Raw genomic sequence first — 21,224 nt, 5'->3', positions numbered from 1 at the left:
GTATAGTCTTTCACCTTCTGTAAGTTAACATGAGATAGAATTCTCTTAGCTATATCTGAAGAAAAGAGTGTTAATTAAGCCAGTTAGGAGATAGTCTTACTGCTAGCATGGAGTATTAGAGATGTTTGCAAATAGAAGATGGCATACAGTTTTCTGATAATGTATAATGTGCTAATGTGATTAACTGGCTTAACGTGCCTCAAGTACAACTGTATGACCAAACGTAGAGAAATTAAACAAAATTTTTAAGTTTTAAACAAGAACTTTTCTTTTCTTTGCTATATAATTTTTTCTCTATTTTTGTGTGAACTGTTTTGTTTTGAACTTTTTTTAAAACTTATAAAACAAACATACTGTATTTGTGTGTGGAATTATTTGATCACACATCACACTGGTGTTTGAATCATCCTGTGAAGCTAACTAAAAGCTGCAGAACTTTGGTAATTTTGTATAAAAGCATCTACATATACAGTACATAGCATACAGCTTGTTAATGCTTGCATGTGTGCTGTTCTCACCAACATAAGTCCATTCTCACCCAAGTAAGGCGGCTTTCTTAAAATGCTCCAAATCTGAGGAATATTGGAAATTTCTAAGTGCTATTGTAAGCATGTTCAACAAAAGGAAAGGGATTGAATCCCAATGCAGGTTTTGTGTCACATCTTCTGGGGATGCAGGAGTTAAATATCCATAATATACTGATAGATATTTTGAAGAAGAAATTATCACAACACACAACAGGAAATTTTTTATAATCAATTTTTTTATTAGAAAAGTAAAGAACAAAATTACAAACATGTAACGGAGCACACGTGAAAAATCATGAAAAGAATCCTACACCATACTTCTCTCTTCCCTGTAGAAAATACATCCTTGTTAAACAGGAAAAAAGGGAGAAGGGGAAGAGAAAAAAAGTAATCAGATTATACTGTAGGTATCCATTCCCCTATTAGCTGATTGATGGCTAATCACTCATATCACTCATCAAAAAAAACATAGTAAAAAACATAGTAAAAAAATAACTTTGCTGAGGTTATGTAGAAAAGAATTTTGCTGCAGTAATGCCTAATGAGAAGTATATACGGTGCATAGATGAAAGACAATGCATATTGACTCAGGAGAAGAAAAATGTGAAATAGCAAAAGAACACTCAAAGACAGAAAATTAGAGATAGACTTGGAGGCAGAGGTGCAGAAAAAGCAACAGGAGGTGAGTTTCAGAACATGTGGATAATTTACTCTCATTTTGTGTGTGTATATCTCGGTCTTTCAATCTTGGTGCTCTTTACGGTATTATTCTTGATTTTGTTGCAAAGTGGCAATGTGCTTGCATCGCCTTAGTCAGTGGGTGGGCCTCTCTGGCAGTGTCTTAAATTGGTTTGAATCCTACCTGGCAGGGAGAAAATTCTTTGTTAGTTGTGGTAATTACAACTCAAAGACACATGATATCCTATATGGTGTTCCACAAGGCTCTATCCTGGGTCCGCTGCTCTTCTCAATCTACATGCTTCCATTAGGTCAGATTATCTCAGGGCACAACGTGAGCTACTACAGCTATGCTGATGACACACAACTGTATTTATCAATTGCACCTGATGACCCCAAATCTCTTGATTCACTAACACAATGTCTGACTTGTATTTCAGAATGGATGAATAGTAACTTTCTCAAGTTAAATAAAGAGAAAACTGAAATCTTAGTGATTGGCAATAATGGATACAATGAGGCTATTAGAAATAAACTGGAAGCATTAGGATTAAAAGTCAAAACGGAGGTAAAAAGCTTAGGGGTAACTGTTGACTGTAATCTAAATTTTAAATCGCATATTAATCAGATCACTAGGACAGCATTTTTTCACTTAACACTAGAATTACCAGAGTCTACGAAAAAACTTGTAGATCCGGCCCACCTTAAAACCATTCTCACCTCTCTTTTGTCTTCTAAATGTGCCGATTAAGAGGAGCAGAGCAGCGAGCAGCCGGCTATTCCATCCCCCACCGTCGCAGAACGTTCACTAAGTTTTCCCAGCTCATGGCTTGTTTGATTATCTGGGAGTGACTGAACTGCTGGAGTTTTAGAATAGAAATAATAGATCGCTATTTGGAATACTTGCATTTCATGCGTGTTCCGTTTCTACAGTAATCTGTGTAAACACATTGCTAAAACAGAAACTTTTTCATATTTTAGTAATAAATGTTGCAAAATGTAGAATGTGTAAAGCCCGAGTTCCTAAGATCAAATAAACACTTCCACAAAAGCTTCACACACCATATAACAGTTTCTGTGGCGTAGCGTGCTAAGATTTGCTTCTCAGACTGAGTAGCTTTTCTTTGCCTCACAAACATGAGTTCAAGTCCCCGCTGGGGATAAAGTGTTACTTCTTTTTTTTGTTTTTAACCTCAAACGGACATAAAATTTGTAAATTGGTATGCACTGTCAGTTAATGAGATCGTTATATTTTCATGTGGGATGCTCCTTTTAAAATATTTTTTTAAAAATTGAGACTGCAATTAACATGAACAACTGTCCTTATAACTTATTTTTTTCAAGATCCATAACACACAGACAGACAGAGCACTGCATAATACAGAGACAGACAGGCAGAGATATACAAACAAACAGGGAAGGCACACGTACTGAAAGAAAAAGCACTGAATAAGCTCACCCGCTCTAACATCACCCCTCCCCCCGATCTGGCTCTCTAAGTAACAGCGCAAGTACAGACGCAAACCAAGTGTGATCAAGAGTACTGGTTCGATCCCCACTCACTCCTATATTTGCCGTTTTCAGTAGTAAGCTGCTCTTTTTGTTAATATTATACAGTACACACATGCACTTGATTTGTGTCTGTACTTGCGCTGTTAATTAGAGAGTCAGATCGGGGGGAGGGGTGATGTTAGAGCGGATGAGCTTATTCAGTGCTTTTTCTTTCAGTACATGTGCCTTCCCTGTTTGTTTGTATATCTCTGCCTGTCTGTCTCTGTATTACGCAGTGCTCTGTCTGTCTGTGTGTTATGGATCTTGAAAAAAATAAGTTATAAGGACGGTTTGCTGACTTGGAGCACCACTGCCTTACTGTGCCACAGAGACGCGAGTTCGATTCCCAGCTTTGAAGAAAGTGGTTTTTTTTTCCTCAAACGGACATTGAATTTATAAATTGGTATGCACTGTAAATCGTTAACTTTAAAATGTCAATCGCGGTTATTTCTGTTGATTAATTCATGCTTTTTTACTTAGAGTCAGAAGAGGAGCTTTTTCAGCTTATTCAGCTTCTGATCTGACTCAAACAGCGCCAGTATAACTTCACACCCAACCTGACGCTGTTCGTTTTCAAATAATATTGCATTTCTTCGACGATGTTTTCTGATTGGTACTATTCGCGTCATAAAATGATTTCTTCAAAACGTCACATATGTTTGTCTCTTTCTTTTTTTAAAATGTGCGTTGTAGCACTCAGCAACTGGCCACCTGCATGTTCTTGCGCACACTGAATAAGACAGCGCTATATGCAATCATCAGATTCAAATGTTAAGTTATATAGCACAGAATGGAAATCAGCAGTTCTTAGCATTCCACCACGCAAGCTGTCATATCAACCGCCTACTGTAACTTGCTTTCTTTTTTCTTCGGTTATAGTCTTGAATAAAAGTGCACTTGTTTTGTTATACTTTTACATCAACATATGTTCCTGTGTTTGAGCTACATGGGCATGCTCAAAAAATACACGTATAATGCCACGAAAAGTGCATGCAGACACTTCAGTTCGCAAGCATTGGTACGACAATGCAGTCACAAGTACACTGCAGGGCTTTAGCGCGTCTTTATGTGAAAACAGTAGTATCAGATGGGGAGTGTCTGATGATTACATATAGCGCTGAAGTTACTGCTCTTTACTATGCTTTCCTCTGCATGTCCTGGAGTACAAAAGAAACAGCATACGGCAACACGTGGGGACTGGCAATACTGGGGGAAAAAAACACGCGGTCGTATGTATCGTGATACACTGCAGAACTATAGCACGTCTTTATGTAAAAACAGCAGTGTCAGGTGGGGGGCGGTAGGGATGGATCCTGAACGCGACTGAGACAATGAAAAGTGAATTTTAAAAAAATAAAGCTAACCTTTACAAATATCATAAATTACACCAGCTGTTACAGACTGAAATCAAATGTATCTTTTTATTCTAAAATAAGAACACTTCTCAAATGGGAGTTGTGCAGGATCGAACTCATGACCTTCTGATTCCCAGTCAGCGACTGATACTGTTACACCACGGAAGCAGCGATAGTTAATTCATATCAATGTCTCACACTAAGGCGGGTTTTTTTGGCGGTGGCTTTTTTTTGTACCTTTTGTGAAAGTGTTTCTTTGATATTTGGACTTCAGGCTTCATACATTATATAGTTTATGCCTACATTTTGTCAATTGCTACTAAAATATATAACACGTTTCTGTTTTAACAATGTGTTTACACAGATTACTGTAGAAATGCAACACATATGAAATGCATGTGTTTCAAATAACAATCTTATTATTTCTACTCTAAAACTCCAATTCACTCCCAGGTAATCAATCAAGGCAAGAGCTGGGAAAAGCCTGTTTACGTTCTAAGTCGTTGGGGGGATGGAATAGCCAGCTGCTGGCAGCATGTCTTTATCAGTACATTTAGATGACAAAAGACGCTGGCGGAGAGGTGAGAAAGGTTTTAAGAAGCGATTTAAGGTGGGCCGGATATACGAGTTTTTTCGTAGGCTCTGGTAATTCAGGTGGTGCAGTGGTAGTGCTGCTGCTTTGCTGTAAGGAGACTGTGGAAGATTGTGGGTTCGCTTCCCGGTTCCTCCCTGTGTGGATAGCGCTTTGAGAACTGAGAAAAGCGCTATATAAATGTAATTTATTATTAAGAAACATAGCAAAAGTTAGACCTCTTATATCATTGAAAGATGCTGAGAAATTTGTTCATGTGTTTGTTTTCAGTCGACTAGATTACTGTAACGCACTCCTCTCAGCAATACCGAAAAAAGACATAAATCGTTTGCAACTAGTGCAGAATGCAGCTGCTAGAATCCTTACCAGGAAAAGAAAATCCGAGCACATCTCTCCAGTTTTGATGTCACTACACTGGTTACCTGTGTCATTCAGGATTGACTTTAAAATTTTGCTTATGGTTTATAAAGCCTTAAATAATCTTGCCCCATCCTATATATCGGAATGTCTGACGTCTTATATTCCAATTCGCAACCTCAGATCCTCAACTGAGTGTCTCCTTAGAATTCCAAGAGCAAAACTTAAAAGAAGTGGTGAGGCGGCCTTCTGCTGTTATGCACCTAAAATCTGGAATAGCCTGCCAGTAGGAATTCGCCAGGCTAATACAGTGGAGCACTTTAAAAAACTGCTGAAAACACATTACTTTAACATGGCCTTCTCATAACTTCACTGTAATTTAATCCTGATACTCTGTATATCCAATTCATTATAATAACTATTCATGGTGGCTCTAAAATCTGTACTAACCCCTACTCTCTCTTCTGTTTCCTTTTCCGGTGTCCTTTTGGTGGTGGCGAAAGCCACCACCATCTACTCTAAGTACCATGATGTTCCAAAAATGATGGATGGATTAAAAGCCAGAAGTCTGTATGACCATCAGCATCAAGTGACTCCGTGAAAACCCTAACTACAAAGAGGACTATTTCATTTATGTTAGGTAGAATGCCCAGAGGGGACTGGGCGGTCTTGTGGCCTGGAACCCCTACAGATTTTATTTTTTTTCTCCAGCTTTCTGGAGTTTATTTTTTGTTTTTCCTGTCCACCCTGGCCATTGGACCTTACTCCTTTTCTATGTTAACTAATGTTGCCCTATTTTAATTTCTTATTTTGTCTTTTATTTTTCTTTTCTTATGTAAAGCACGTTGAGCTACTTTTTGTATGAAAATGTGCTATATAAATAAATGTTGTTGTTGTTGTTAGCAAAATATTCTGCATTGTTTTCTGTCTTTTTCTTCTTCTACTTTTAATATCATTATTAATATTGTTATTAGTATCTTTATGGTGAACCTTTCGCATTTGTATCAGAAAATTACAAAACATAATTATGAATGCAATTTTATAGCATGGGGTGCCATATACTCATGATGTCATTCATTCTCAAACATGAACTGCTACTCCTTGCTATATGTGTGTGTATGTATATATATATTGTGAAAGATGCCCAGACACAGACAGACACTGAGACTGCTAGATGCCCAAAACACACACGTTTAATTTCTTCACTGCACACAGCACCATAAACAAGTCACAATTACCCTGAAAAATATTCACAGTCCTTTCATTTCTTCTGCTGCCTCCACTCCTCTCTTGCAAGCTCTGTCCTCTTCCACCCGACTCTGGCTCCCCAAGTGGAGTTAGGCAGCTTCCTTTATGCTGCACTTTAAGTGCTCCAGGTGCTTCCTGATTAAAATCCGGCAGCACTTCTGGGTGTGGTGGAAGTGCTGCATGCCAAGGCTCCGGAGCTGTCCAGGCACCCCCTGGCAGTGGCCACGGACCCCAACAGGGTTGAACATCCAAGCTCCCAATCCATGGCAATGATGTAATCCAGGGGGGCTGCCCTCTTGCACCCTGGGAAAGATATTGCCCCTCTCCCGGTCCTTCCCTTCTCCAGGCATCCCGGTGGCCTGCCACAATATATATATAATATTGTGATGGACGGCCGGCAGCTCAACCCGGCTGGGGACGCCCCTGGAATAGAAGGATGGGGGAAGACAGCTACTTGCCGACACTGCTTCCTCCGAAGCGCTAGATGGCAGCTCCCCTGGAGTGCAGTGGTACCCCGGATTCCCACAGGGCACTATGGGACATGGAGTTCGGACACACAGCCCTATTGTATGCAGTGGGTGCTGCCAGGGGGAGCTGTGAAAGGACCTGGGGACGTATTCTTTCCTTATAGGCCGGAAATATGAGGTAGTCACAAGGACAGAAGCCCTGAAGTACTTCCGGGCTGAAGAAAATCTCAGTTCTTCGTTAGACCCATAAGTGCCAGCCAGTCACATGGTTGGAAGGACAGAAGCACTTCTGGGTCAAAGACTATTTAAAGGACTGATGGGAACCCGGCAAGAAAGCTGGAGTTGGGAGGGAGTAGGACAGAGCTTGATGGCAGGATATAGGAAAGATTTGTGTGCTTTACTACTGTTATTGTAATTGTTGCTTGTTTATTGTGGTGAAGGTGCTTTAGGAGCACTGTAGAAGAAAATTAAACAACTTCTTGGTGTTTTTATCCCATGTCCTGCGTCTGTCTGTTGGGAAAAGGTGAGCAACAGTGCAACCAAGCAGCCACGCTGTTACTATATATATATATATATACAGTATATATATTGCATTCGTAGTCTGAGTTCCTACCTGAATTGTGTGGGTCGTTACCTACCAGGTAATGCTTGTGGTTGGTCTGCCATTCGGCAAACATCCGCCACAGTGCCCTCTTCAGTTGTGAGAAGCAGATCATGGAATGTTGCATAGCTTACTGTCAAATAATTCAAAGGGTACGCGACACGTGTTTCGCCCTCATTTGGGCTCATCTGGCGTATACACTCTACTGCTCCCCTCACAGGGATCGAACCTCGGACGTCAGCAAGAGAGACGAAGCCCCTTTATGCTGCGTCACGGCGTGTGGTTCATTTATTTGACAGCCTGTGGGTCCGGAGTAATTACATTCATTGCATTCGTAGTCTGAGTCCCGACCTGAATTGCGTGGGTGGTACACATATGTATATATACATAATAAACCACCTCCAAAAATACCATTTCCTACAAGACCTGCCACATACAGGCCCAGTTCATTAGAACAAAGGCACTGTCTCAAGTAAGATGAAGGCAGCAATGATTGTTATAGTGGAGCACAATAATAATAAGCAAAAATTGCTAGATATTGTTTTTTTGTGATTACATTTCTGAGAAAATGAAAAATACAGTAAAAGAAAACCAACAATAATAACTGATCTTTCGGCTATTGTAAGTTGCTAGATATTGTGCCAAGTCTGGTGAGAATTTGAAATAACAGTCTAATTTATGTAAGTACCTTTGTCAGCAATTTAGAATCTGAGTTTATGAGAAATAAAGGATGATAGTCAGAACATTAAAAAAAAGTTCTTTACATGACTTTAAAAAAAGTTTAATTAAGACTTAGTTGACACTGGAGTTCATTTTAGTCTTAGATATGGCAGAATGAAGTATTTAATATAACAGCTCAGATAACTGATACCATAATGCAGATAAAAGTTTTAGAAGCAAACCCCCTGGGTCAGGGGTTTTCCCAAAACTCATGAAATCCAAAACCTCCTTAAATTTTGAGAGTAAAATTGGAGCATCCAACATGGAAGCATCTCAATTTGGTAGCCAGGAGAAATTTGGATTACCAATAAAGGTAATTTAATATTCAAAGAAGAGAAATTAAAATTCTCAGCAAATAACTCAGAACCCTAAAAAATACTTACCTCAGTGGAATTATTAGTTAATAGCCATGACTTGCTTTTAATTGTTGAAACTGAACCTAATATGTCATTTTTAAGGAGAAGGACATTTAGTTCCAGCTTAGTGAGTGCAATTAATAGGTGGATCAACTGCTGATATGCTGGATCAGCTATACTAGGATGTGATTTCTCCTAGAGCTTGGGGGAGAATTCTACTGCTGATATATTAAGACAGCTCAAGCAAAACCAGCTGCTGGCAAAGCGTTCTCTGAAGATTATTGATGGGCCTCTTGATGGCCAAAACTTAGGCTATAGTGTGAAGAATACTAGAATATACACTTAAAAGTTAACCGCAAGGGAGGCAGGGAGCAGTAAGGGAGCAGTTTAATACTTTAGTCAAACTGTTATGTACTGTATATTTATAATGTTGCTAGTTTGGAACCAAGGAAGAAAAAAACAACACTAAAACAAGTCAGCAAATAAGCAGTATTACAACACAGAGACCCATAACCCATACGAGAACTACATAAAAAGTTTATCAACAGTTCTAAAACTTGGATGCCAAATTCATCGTTTTCTTTGTCATAAATACACACTTGCATACAATAATTTTAAAAGATCTGATTTACGTTCAAAATAGGTTTATTCCAAGAAAGCAATAAAACAAAGACTAAAAAAAAATCATCAAATGGATAAATAGGAGCATTAACAAAAAGTAAAACTGAAAAGATCACTGTTCTAAGAAAACAAAACAAAAAAAAAATAATTATGATATAGAGGAATACCAGACACTACAGCAAGAGATCAAAAAAGAGCATTCAAAACGTCAAAAGAGAAACTAAAATAAAAGTTGCTAGCAAAGCCTTGACAAACAGCATGAAGTACTACTCCAGTAAAAAGACCGTAAAAGAGAGTTTAAGAGACCTTAGGGACACAAATGTAGAAATCATTGAAAATGTCAAAGAAATAGCAAATGAACTGAACACGTACTTCACCCAAATATTAACTTTTTCAGGGCTGATGTCGACTTTTGTCGAATTTCAAGGGTAAAGGACGGTAATTGGTTATAGACTGCGGCAAAACTCGCCCTTACGTTTTAGTTCGACTCTCTTTGCTAGAAGAAAAGTTAAGTAGCTTTGCTAGTTTAACCTCGATTTCCTGTGTGTGCATGAGTAGTGAAGACCTCCATGGACATTTTACATAACGTTGCTGAACTGGACTCTGACTTTTCGGACTTGGAATTTGATGCAAGTGATTTGGAGATGGAGGTGAAAAACAAAAGTGAGGTACCAGCATTGGCTGATCAGTCCCCAGCTGATCGTGGTGCTGAACATGTTCGTGTAGCTGATACTCCTACAGCAGCGTTCGCTTGGGATGACCATCACTTATAATGACAAGAGGAACAAACCATATTGGGTCACAGTGCGACTGCCACCACTACCCACTTGCTGTGCAAAGACAGCCAGGTAGCTGGCCCACCGTGCATTCCTGCTGGCCATCGAGGCTCCCCTCCGCAGCCACTGCTGCCAGAAATGCCAAACTTGTGTCAACAGCAGCACAGTTTTATGTTGATTTATGTGTGAAACCATTGCTTTGTGTGCTTTACAGAAAACTGAGTTTTTTGGAAAAAATATTCAGCCCTCAAAGAGTTAATAAAGTAGGAAACAAGTAGAATGCCTCATATAGAAGTAAAAGTTAACTCTGAGTTCATAGATTTTAAAATAAAATAGTCAGATGTTTTAGAGGGGGCGGCACGGTGGTGCAGTGGGTAGCGCTCCTGCCTTGCAGTTGGGAGATCTGGGGACCTGGGTTCGCTTCCCGGGTCCTCACTGCGTGGAGTTTGCATGTTCTCCCTGTGTCTGCGTGGGTTTCCTCCGGGTGCTCCGGTTTCCTCCCACAGTCCAAAGACATGCAGGTTAGGTGGATTGGCGATTCTAAGTTGGCCCTAGTGTGTGCTTGTTTGTGTGTGTGTCCTGCGGTAGGTTGGCACCCTGCCCGGGATTGGTTCCTGCCTTGTGCCCTGAGTTGGCTGGGATTGGCTCCAGCAGACCCCCGTGACCCTGTGTTCGGATTCAGCAGGTTGGATAATGATTGGGTGGATGTTTTAGAGGTTTCTTTGAAAGGTTAAACAGGGTCACAGATGTTAAATACAGGTCTGTGAGACAATGGCCTTCAACAGGTAACCAGATTTGTTATAGTCTTAACGCTAGGTGCTAGGGCCAGACATCTGGAACTAGAGGATGCAATAGCAATATACAAACTATATGTTCAGGTTTTAAGTCTTGATTTCAGCTGTCCTGGGTCACTTGCATTCAGAGACGAATAACTGCCCAAGAAAATATTGATAATTTAAACTGAATGCAAAACATCTAAAAATAGGTTCTTCATGGCTGAAAACACATTCACTCAAAAGCAGACCAATTACGACCACAAATACTGAGAACAGAAAGAAAGAATAAGGGAATGACTTAGTAATGGTCAATCAAAACAATTAAGTCGTTAAAAAGCAATATGAGAAAGCAATATTAACAGCTTCTGCAGCAGCTCTAACAATAGCATACATTTTCTGCCTTGACTTAAATTCAGTTTTTTTTTTAATATTTTAGTTAAATCATTCAATAGTTTTGTCTTCTATAGCTAAGGGCTCTGCCTCTTATACTATTTTTATTTATCCTTTGAATTTTAAAAAGACCTACTTCTGTGTGTTAAGGGGGAGCTAAACCACTTACAACTTTATATGTGAGAAGGATTATTTGAAAATCAGTTTTAAACAGCTAGCCAGTGAAGTGATTTAAAAAACTGGGATTATTCTGTATGGTTGTTCTTCACAGATATAGTTATGAGTCTTGCTCTCATGTTTTTTTAATTAATTGCCAAGTAGTAAGTAAAGGATTTGAACAGCCTGACCATCGAGCATTACAGCAGTCAATCCTATTTGAAATGAATAAACAAGATTCAGCAGCTTAGGAAACCGCCTTAATTTTACACCATGTCTAAGCTGCAGAAATCAGTTTCAGGAAAGTACATACTGTAAATTCTAACTGCACTTCAAAGGTAACACCAAAATTTACAGTACATAGCAATGCGAAAAACTCCTCTTTGGTTAATTGTTTCAACTCAAAGATAGCATAACTAACCATGTTTTTTAAATGAATGTGGTAGTTTTAATTGCTCAAATTATTTTTTTAACCTTTGAGTCTATTAGTACACTGAAAATGAATGAAAAAGAATTAAGAGTCACAGGCACAGTAAAAATTACTTAAATCCTGTGATGATAAACAGCTGTTGACCCTTGGAACTACTGGAAGTGAAGCATCTCTCGAATGAAATTGGGTAGATGGCTTTTAAACAACAAAAGTCACTACAATACAGGCATTCTCTATGTTTCCATTCATTATTCCCAGACTCATTTTATATTTTATTATTTACTTTTGGAGTTCACTTTTCACACTCTTTAAAGCTTAACAAAATGTCATAAAAATTGTAATAATAGTAAAAAGATAAACTGAGAATAAATATCTAAAATCTTTTGTAAAGCTCTTAGGTTGTAATAACTTACTTGACACCGATAATCTGTAGGATGTACTGTATTTCGTTCTGCATGAGAAATTACTTGCTGCTAATGGGCTACTATTAGAGAGCGAGGGGTTAGGAGCATGCACTGATACAGCACATTGCCGCACCCACCACACAGCTAAACCACCTCAGGATCCCAGATTAGTACATGAGTGCAGCTGTGCAACGGGTGATACCTCAGCACCACACTAGTTCAAATGGCTGAACTGCCCATCCTGCCACCACCCCCTGTGTTTTCCCTGCATATTCAGGATAGAGCAAAAGCAGATTAAGGGCTTTGTTCAAGGGCCCAACATCATGGACTCACTTCTGGCATTTATAGGATTCAAACTGGCAGCCTTCTGATTGCTGGTGCAGATCTCTACCCTCAGTGTCACCACTCCACCTCTACTATTAGGACATTAGAAGAATTTAGAGGAGAACAGGCCATTCAGACCAACAAAGCTCTCCAATCCTATCCACTTATTTCCTCTAAAATAACATCAGGTCAAGTTCTGAAGGACCCTACAGTCCATCTCACTACTTGGTAACTTATTCTGTGTGTCTATGATTCTCTCTGTGAAGAAAAAATTACTAGTGTTTGTGTAAAATTTACCCTTAACAAGTTTCCAACTGTGTGTCCGTGATCTTGATGAACTTTTTAAAGTAAGTTTCTATCTACTATACTGATTCTTTTCATAATTTTGAACACTTCAGTCATGTCACCTCTTAATCTCCTTTTGCTTGAACTGAAAGGGCATAGCTACAGTAGCAAATTTAGGCATAAGCTAAACAAGCTACAGCTTGTTGAAAAGGGAACAGTGGACTGATTTGCGTGCCCTCCTTAGACTGTTTCCATGGCCCTAAATATCACCCTAATCTCATAACTAATATAAGTATTACTCTTGTTAGCTTTTTTGATTTCTAGAATTTTAATACATTCCTGCTTCAAGATACTCATTTTATAGAAGTATTTCAGTTTTTCAGAAAACAATGGATCTCAACCAAACTGACATTTGATTCCCTGAGACAATGGTGGGACATGTCCAAAGTACTAATCAGATATTTTTATCATTAGTGTTTAAAGATAACATGTAACCAAGGCCTGTATTTTTAAAATGGGGACATTTGAGGAGAAGATCCTTGAGATAATTTTGGTTTCTTCTTATGTTGATTACTTTCAACTTTCTGTGTGTTTTAACAAATCTGTAACTTTATACAGTATGTACCAATTCTGAATTTAGTAATTAGCATAATCTATACTTGCATTTTACCTGAAAATCTCTTCACAGCACTCAGTGAAGAGCAAGTTGTATTATATTCACAAGACACTTCTATATGACTGCTCCAATGACTAACTTCATAATTTTTAAAATAAAAAAAAAATATATTGCAAAATCTATTGGAATTTCGAGCTCACAGTGTGTTAGTGTGCTCTAGTTTGCAGTAGTTTAAACTGGATGCTCCAACAAAGTTTTACTTTACCTTGGAAAAAACACCATGGCAAACATATTCATGTTCTATACAAAAATACTGGGAGGGACCCTAGGGAATTTTAATACACCCAGGACTTTGCTGTTTCTTACTATGAACCCTTGTTTACAAATGAACAGGTTAAGTTTTCAGGTTTCCCCATGATGATTAAGAGTTTACCTTAGGTTTTTTGATAATTAATATGTTTTAGACAATGCTATTACTTTTCAATTCCTTAGAGCCGCAATTCAAGGACTAACGCCTGGAAAACTCTATGAATTGATAGATTGCCAGAAGAAGTTTACATACAGTGAATATACATTAGAAAGTTTGACATTTTCTGAATTACTTTTGAACTGTTGGAAAGCAGTCATTACATTGATTCCCAAATATATGAATCGCTGCTATCTGAAGAACTGGCAACCAGTTAGTTTGCTGTGCATGGATTATAAAATTCTCTCAAAAATATTGAAAAAGCAACTGAGAAATGTTATGTGTGGAACCATCAACCCTTATCATTCTTGTCCCAAACAGACAGACTCCTCACAAAATATTTGTACTACAAGTCATTTTAACATCCATATCACTCAGTTTTAATTTTGGGATGTTACCTTTGAACGAATCAAAGGCATTTGATCTGGTGGACCAGAAACATTTGTTTGCTGTTATAAAATCTTTTGTCTTGGTAAAATGTTACACTGCAATGTATTTGGGGCATTTAACACCAAAGGTGTACTAAGTAGACCATTTGCAATTAAGAGGGGAATTAGAAAGAGGGGTATTCTGTATCTGGAATGTTATATGCAATTTCAACTGAGCTTTTCCTTCACTAACCTGAGAAAAAAATGACAAAGTTTAGTAATATCTTCATTTAGAGGCCAAAGTCTTATGTTTCTAGATTATGCACATAAGGTAATTGTATTTATTAATTCATAAAAGATGCTGGAATTATATGTAAACTGCCAGTTTTAGCCTTTACAGGGTTTTTTTTTCATTTCCTTAATTTGGAAATCCACCTTTTTTCATTTGATTGAAAGTTTTGGTTTTGGTGTAAAGTTCGTAGAAATAGATATTATAAAACAGGTCCTTTTTCATTTACCAAAATTTTATAAAGAACAATGCTTTGAAGGGTTCTATCTAAATCCTCTTCGTTGACGAATTAACCAGTACTTTTAAAATTCAAAATTTAAGCATCATTTGCTGTGCAGAGTTTTGTAACACTCTTGATTAAACATGGAATTATAGTGTGTGATAGGCTAAATTCAGGGGTTGTGGGAAAAAAGAAAAGATAGGTACAGCCGGGGCTGGCTCTACACTGGGGCAAGAGGGGGCAATGCCCCCTTAAACAAATGTCCTGCCCCCTTAAATCAAACTTTTAGAAGTTGAGAAAGAAAATTATAGATTACCCACAAACTGAATGTAGACAATATTTACAACAGTAGCTGAAAAATCCACTGGAAAAGGCACAAATGAGATGATAGGTTTCACATCTTGTTCGCTCTTTCCCTCCTTGCTCTGTTTGTCTGCAGGCTCACACAGCACTTGGCAGAGATCCCCCACTCACCCTCCCCCCAGCTAAATATCCAATCACTGTTAGTATGCAAATGACACGGTTTTAGGTTTCTCAGTAGGCAGGGCAGAGCAAAATGAGCTGAGCAACAGCGGGAGGCTTTGAGGAAGCAGCAAATCTCTGTAGTTAAACTCATAGCGACTCGTCAGATAATTAACAACAACGAAAAAATACATCTATATTTGTACAGTCAATGGGGGACTAGTCCATTGTTCTTCTCACAGTTTCAGTCTGGTAGAGAGGCGTTTCTTTCTTGATCCCACAAGCACAACTGTGAGCCTGTCTGCTGCATAGATCCGACTGGAGGACCTGTGTCTGTCAGACCCCGACACAAAGCCCCGTCCCAGATTTCAACTCTGCACTCAACAGTTTTCTCGTTTCATGTACTGATGCAATTACAGCGATTTTAGTAAAGCTTATTCACTTTCCTCCCCAGCTTCCAGCAGCTCACAAAGGGAAAATTAATGCTGTGGAATGCATCCTTTTTTCCAAGCTTTTAAAAAGTGATGCTGCAGCTGGTACATCAGAGACAGCAGCTAGCATGTCTACTCCTGTGGCATCAACAGGCACTGCTTCTCCTGTACCTCTGCCAACAATTGCTGCCCCAAAGCAACCCACTCAGCTACTCCGTGACTTAAATGGCAATATACCATCCCAGCCAATACTAGGTAGTTACCCCAAACGTGTATTTGGTGGTACAACATTAAGATTATTCAATCCTGCCTGGTAACGCACACGACCATGGCTGGAGTACTCTGTTCTGCGGGACGCATACTTCTGTTTCCCCTGTCGGAAATATGGCAGCACTGTTAATGAGAGGGATGTAGTTTTTACCTTAACTGGTTTTCACAACTGGAAAGCAGCACTTGATCGAGACAAGGGGCTACAGAGGCACGTGTCCAGCCACAACCATGTGCATGCTTCAACCATCTGGACTGAGCATAAAAGCAGAGAGGCCACAGTGGGGACTGTGGATTCAATGTTGGTTGGTAAAACACAACTTGAAAAAAACCATTACAATGTCAAGAGTATTGGTAGTGCTATAAGGTTTCTCTGTGTAAATGAGTTGGGGCTCCACGGGACTGCAGAAACCTTGAGACATGATGCAGCAGGTAATGATGATGACATTGCTTCAGGTATTTTTCTAAAACTGATGGAATATACCTTAGAGAAGGATGAGAAGCTAGCAAGTATTGCTAAGGGTATCCCAAAAAATGCAAAATACATATCTAAGGATATCCAAAATGAAATTATCCAAACACTGGCTGACATGGTGCTGGGAGAGGTCAGGAAAAAATATGAAAGTGCTGATTTTGCTGGGTTTTGCCTCAAAAGTGATGGGACCAGGGATAGGTGCAATGTGGAAAATTTGTCTGTGATAATGCAGTTTGTCAGAAATTCCATGCCAAAGGAGCATCTTATTGGGTTGCTTGACTTGCAACAACTTGATGCAGAGTACATCACCTCTGAGATACTGTTACACCTTTCTGATGCTGGCTACAGTGCTGACAGTATACTTAGCCAGTGTTATGATGGGGCTCCTGTGATGAGTGGGGTTAGAGGTGGTGTACAAGCTCTGCTCCAAAAGAGGCTTGGCAGATATGTCCCATACATCCACTGCTACAACCACCAACTGCACTTAGTGGTTGTGCATGCCATGCAGAGTGAGCCATGTGCAAAAAGATTTTTTAGCCTATCTAGTTCACACTACTTTTTTCACCACCACTATGTGCTCAATAAACATGATGCACCTTGTCTAAAAAGGCTGCTTGAGATCAGATGGACAAGCCACTATGAGGTGACAAAGTGCACTGTGGACAATCAAGAACAAATCCATAGTATCCTATCTGAGATGACAGAGGATGACGATGCTGCAGTTGACCTGTGCACCGAGGCATCAGGCCTGCCTATGCCAAATTAAGAGGCATCACTTCTTTGAGATTGGAAAGTTCCTAGTGCGGGTGCTTGGTGTCTTGAAGCCAGCAAATGCTATTCTACAGTCTCAGTCAGTCGATCTGTGCAGTGCTTCTGAGGTTGCAGCACTGGACTCCTTAAAAAACATCCGTGAGGATGACTGTTGGGGAGTGTCATCTCCTGCTGAGGATGAGTCACATCCAACAAAGAGAAGGAGAACAATGAGCAAACACCTGGGTCAAAGTGTTGTGCGCTCAACTTTGGGCCATACAGACTCTGGTGACCCTACCAGAAGAATATATATATATATATATATATATATATATATATATATATAGAATATATATCTGGTGACCCTACCATTTCCCCCCATCAGTCTCTGAAAAGATCCCTGCTCAACATCCTTGACAAGGCCATTTCAGAAATGGAAACTAGATTTTCACACAAGAATATTGACCTGATGAGAGCCATATCTAGTCTTGCACCCAAATCTAGCGCATTTCTAGATCCCACCCTGTTGCACCCTCTGGCTGTGATGGCTGGCACTGTAGCAGATGTTGTAAGTCTGGAAAGTGAAGTTCTTGTGGCAAAACAGATGCTGCTCAAAAAATGTTGAAAGGAAACAGACCTGTCCACTGTGTGTAAACTCCTGCAGGAGTACAAGGAAGCCTTTCCTGAGTTGCATAAATTGTATGTAACAGCCCTGGTAATTGGTGTGTCTTCAGCATCGTGTGAGAGTTCCTTCTCCACTTTGTCATGGGTCCTAACCCCCTATCGTTGCACCATGTTACATAAAAGAAAGAGGAATTTGGTGATCTTGGTCCATAACAAATAACTTGGATATGGATGAATTTGTAAGAGTTTTTGCAAAGGGAAACAGGAAACTGTTGTTGTAGAGTGGATTGAGGAGAAAGGAGAAGTGGAACTGTTCAGTTGCAAGCAGAGTGTTCAGTTGCTTGCAAAACAAACAAGCTTAAAACAAGACAAAAAGACAAAAAAAGAAGAAAAAAGTTAAAATGTTCTGTTCTAAATCTGTTGTGTTCTACAAATTTGTTTGAGAATTGCAGGAAAAGACATGGTGAATTGTTTTGTTTTTTTTAATTACTATGCCAACCCTTTTTAGTTTTGTAAATATTGGCTATATTGAGGAGGTCTTTTTTTATTCTTACTTTATTTTGAAAATATATTTGAGAATTAGGCCATCCAATTAAGATAAATTTTATGTTGTTGGTTGTAAAGATCTGGATGGATATTTTATTTTATTCTTTATTTTATTTTATTTTTTTTTTTTTATTCTATTTTTCAGTTTTATTTTTCAAGACTTGGTGAATTGATTTTTTTTTTTTTTATAACTTGGCTTACCCTTTTTAGTTTTGTTAATATTGGCAATAGTGAGAAGTGTTATTGTTGGGTTCAAATATATTTGATATAGGCCATCCAGGTAAATGTCATGTTTTTAGTTGTTATAATCTGATGAGGAATATTTTATTTTTTGTTGTTTTATTTTTCAGTTTTCCTCCTGAGTGATTGCCACCTTATCGCGGTCAGGGGGTTTGCGTGCCTCACTGACCCTAAGAACTACACCAGCAGAAGCTTAGCCTTCAGATGGGACACCCAAGTTGGACAGGTCTTAGGATAGAGGCCTGACAAAGTGCAATCCAATTACATGACAAAAACAGTTATCCAGAGCACCCCCAACCCCACCCCTTTCCCGCCTCCGTCGCCACCACATGCCCCCTTCACATTTCTGTCTGCCCCCTCATATATGCCTTTCTAGAACCGGCCCAGGGTACAGCCACTCAGCCTATCACAGACATAAAAATAATTCGTAGGAGAGATAATTTTTCATTTACTTGTTTTAGTGCTCCTTCCCAGGTAATGGCATAATGTTTCATCGTCATTTGAGCACAAGGTTGCTGAAAGGCTGCCTGGAGGCCTACAAGTACCCCGAGAGCAAGCCATGGGTCTCAAACTAGCCAGCCCCGAGGCATACGCCTGAAGCCGTCTTTCAGGCATGCTTACGGCTTCCCACAATCAAGTGCTGAGGCGTACTCCCATAATCGTGGCAGGTGAGAAGAAGAAAATGTTAGGTATAAGTTTAGGGAAAAGGGTTAGAAAAATAGAGAGTTTAGTATCACAGTGGCCAGCAGAAAAGCTCACACATGTGGTAGAAAATGGAAATGAAAGTGGCTGAAAGTTCACAGCATGCATTTGCCAGAGTCTGAATGAGTAATAATAATAATAATTTTTTTGCATTTATATAGCGCTTTTCTCACTACTCAAAGCGCTTAGCAATTGCAGGTTAAGGGCCTTGCTTAAGGGCCCAACAGAGCAGAGTCCCTTTTGGCATTTACGGGATTCGAACCGGCAACCTTCCGATTGCCAGTGCAGATCCCTAGCCTCAGAGCCACCACTCCGCCTACGAGTAGCCATCTTGTCACTAAGGCGGACGGGTATGCACACCTGAGTGAGGGGAAGTTTATAAAAGGTGAACTGCTTCTAAGCAGAAATTGGTGTTTGGTATACGTCACGGAGTAACATTTTTTTGGGGGACTATGGGCAATATAAATGGGGATTTGATAGACATAAGAGCTTGAGGTATATAATCATGGTTCGAATCACCAGGGATCAACAATTGACTAGGTCATCTGGCTGAAGTATATATCTGCGCTACTGATTTAGTTAGTCTAGTAGTAAAGATACAGTAAGTATTGATCATTGTACATAGTAGTTGTTAAGATTAGATTCAATTCCTGTAATAGCTTGGGGTAGAAATAATCTGTGTTTGGAAGGCACTCATTTTTTTTCTATATCATCCTTGTGCATAATATTTTTCACTTTTTGATTTTGACTGCTTTTTGGTCTGTCCTTTGTGAACTGTCTTTTTTATTTTTGCTGGAAGAAGTGTTTTTGTTGTTTTTCTTCACTTTTGAATTTGAGCCACTGTAAATATTGTATATAACACCAGTACTTTTTTTTTGTTGTGTTTCCAAAAATATTTATTAAGTCCAATGCAAGACATTTCCTTTGTAAATAAGATTGTCTTGTCTGGAATAAAACAATCTTTTTTTAATAGTCTTTTTTTGTTTTTTTTTTCAGTTTTTGGCTCGCTTATCCCAACCCCTTGTCATTCAGTTACGTCTGCTGGCACCCAAAGTCCGGAATTGTGCAACAGTGTCTTTGCACAGGGTGTCAAATATTGTGACAAACTGCCATTTAAAGACACTGTTGCAATAGCTTCATGTTATGTTACAGTAACGGTTTGTTTTCTGACTTATGTTTATTTTCTGTATTATTGTTAATTTTTTTATTATTTTTCATCTTTGTTTTGTAAATATGTAATTTTGTAAATTTTTTTGTGTGAAAATCCAAAATGTCGGAGCAGTTTAACATTGGTTATCTAGGACTACCTTTTAGCACTTATATTGAGAATAAGGAGTTGGTCCGGGAGAGTGTTATTGGAGTTTGTGTAGTAAAGCTCTATCCTAAGTATTACTGTTGTTCTGGTTTCTGCATATTTTTGCTATTGGTTATTGGATTTAGTTTCTTTTCATTTATATCAATAAGTTGTTTATGAAGATATTTTGTTTTGCATTGTCCTACAAGTCAGAGGTATATAGTTTCCCTTTCCCTTGAAGGACATTTTTGTGTTTTTGGGACATATAAAAGTGTCTTTGAACTTTTAAATCCAGTGCCAGGGCAAGGTTGAAATCCTGCCTCTTGAGTTTGGCCGAATGGGGTGAGGCCTGTTTCTGAGGCTGACCAGTGATGTCCTGATCAGGTTTTCATTTATTTTGAGACCTGTTCCTCTTGTTTCAAAATTGTGCGTTTCTGCTTCATAACACCTAAGGTGATCCTAACATATCAATACAATGTGATACAATTCATGTTTGTATATCAATCTTCACAGACAGAGCAATGCAAACCATTTCTCGGGTTAAATACAAGTATAGATCATGCTAATTACTAAATACAGAATAAGTACATATACAGATTTGTAAAACAAAGTAGAAACTGAATAACATAAAATTAATTAACTGATAAACTATGGTTAGTTAACAATAGACAAGATTAAAACTGTAAAGGAGAATATTAAGTCAGACATTAAGTCACAATCCTGGAGACCTTGGCCAACTGGCTGACCGGCCCATTATGGGCATACTATAGTAGAGTCTGTGCTAGGGCATAGAAGCTGATGAGAGAATTTCCATTCCTTTCCATTTCATAATCCCAATGCTCCTTTATCTTAAATTACTT

This window comes from Erpetoichthys calabaricus, chromosome 8, assembly GCF_900747795.2.
Source record: "Erpetoichthys calabaricus chromosome 8, fErpCal1.3, whole genome shotgun sequence".
Lineage (NCBI taxonomy): Eukaryota > Metazoa > Chordata > Cladistia > Polypteriformes > Polypteridae > Erpetoichthys > Erpetoichthys calabaricus.
The sequence above is the reverse complement of the archived record's forward strand: the minus strand, read 5'-3'. Positions refer to the sequence as shown.